Here is a 1590-nt window from a genome sequence, read left to right as displayed (position 1 = left end):
CTTGGCCAGTGATGGAACCTGCAACCCCTCTGGTGTGTGGACCGACACTCTAACCACTGAGCTCACTGGCCAGAGCTTGATGTTATTATTTTCAAAGAACCAGCTCTTGGTTGCATTCATTTTTCGATTGTATATTTTCTCTATTTTGTTTAATTCTGCTCTGATTTTTATTATTTCCTTCCTTCTACCCGACCTTGTTCTTTTTCTAGTTACTCAGGGTGAAATGTTAGGTTGTTTAGTTGAGATTTCTCTTGTTCTTGAGGTAAGTCTGTAATGCTGTAAACTTCCTTCTTAGTACCGCTTTTGCTGCCTCTCTCAGATCTTGATGTCGTGTTGTCGTTCTCATTTACCCCTGTTACCTTTCGATCTTCTATTTCTTCTTTGACCCAGTCTTTGTTTAGGACCATGTTGTTTAATCTCCACATATTTGTGGTACGTTTCCGCTTTCTTTTTGTAGTTGATTTTTCTATTTCAAAGCATTGTGGTTGGAAAATATCCTTGGTATGATCTCAATCTTCTTAGGTATCTGAGCCTACTTTTGTGTGTGTGGAGAATGTTCCATGGGCACTAGAGAAGAATGCATATCTTCCCTACTGTTCTGGGATGAAACACTTGGTAAATATCGATTATGTCCCTTTGGTCTAATGCATCATTTAAGGCTGATATTTCCTTATTGATTTTCTATTTGGATGATCTGTCCATCACTGTCAATGGGGTATTCAGGTTCCCTACTATAAGTTTATTTTTGTCAGTTTCTCAGAACCTTTAGTTCTTTTAGTGATTGCTTTATGTATTTTGGTGCTCTCTGGTGGGGTGCATATATATTAATAAGTGTTATGTCTTCATGATGTCCCCTTTATCATTATGAAATACCCATCTGTGTCTCTTATTACCTTTTATATCTTGAAATCTATTTGTCTGATATAAATACAGTTATACCTGTTTTTCTCTGAATGCCATTTTCCACCCCTTTGAGTCTGTCTTTGCAGCTAAGATGTGTCTCCTGAAGGCAGTGTGTCGTTGTGTTTTGTTTGCTGATCCACCCCATTACTCCCCTGTGCCTTTTAATTGATGAGTTCAATCCATTTATATATGTTTATATATTTTTTAATTGATTTTAGATAGGGAGGAAGGAGATAGAAACATCAATGATGAGAATCACGGATCGGATGGGTCCTGCACGCCCCCTACTGGGGATCAAGCCTGCAACCCAGGCAGGTGCCCTTGACTGGAATGGAACCCGGGACCCTTCAGTCTGCAGGTCCATGCTCTGTCCACTGAGCCACATCAGCCAGGCAAGCCCATGTATATTTAGAGTGAATATTGATATATGAAGATTTCCTATAGCCTATAGATTTACCTTTTTTATTTTATTGTTGTCACCCTTACAGATGTTCCCATTTCCCCACCCCCACCCCTTCCTTTTGACGTCAGCACACCGTTGTGTGTGTCTATAGGTCATGCATACATGTCCTTTGGCTAATCCTTTCACCTTTCCAGTCCCGCTCCCCGCTGCGCTTAACGTCATCATCTCGCGCACTCCCCCAGCGCCCGGCCCGCGCGGCGCGGCGCTTTGACGTCATCATCCCG

Source organism: Myotis davidii, unplaced genomic scaffold (assembly GCF_000327345.1).
Source record: "Myotis davidii unplaced genomic scaffold, ASM32734v1 scaffold875, whole genome shotgun sequence".
Taxonomy (NCBI): domain Eukaryota; kingdom Metazoa; phylum Chordata; class Mammalia; order Chiroptera; family Vespertilionidae; genus Myotis; species Myotis davidii.
This window is presented reverse-complemented; position numbering follows the sequence as displayed.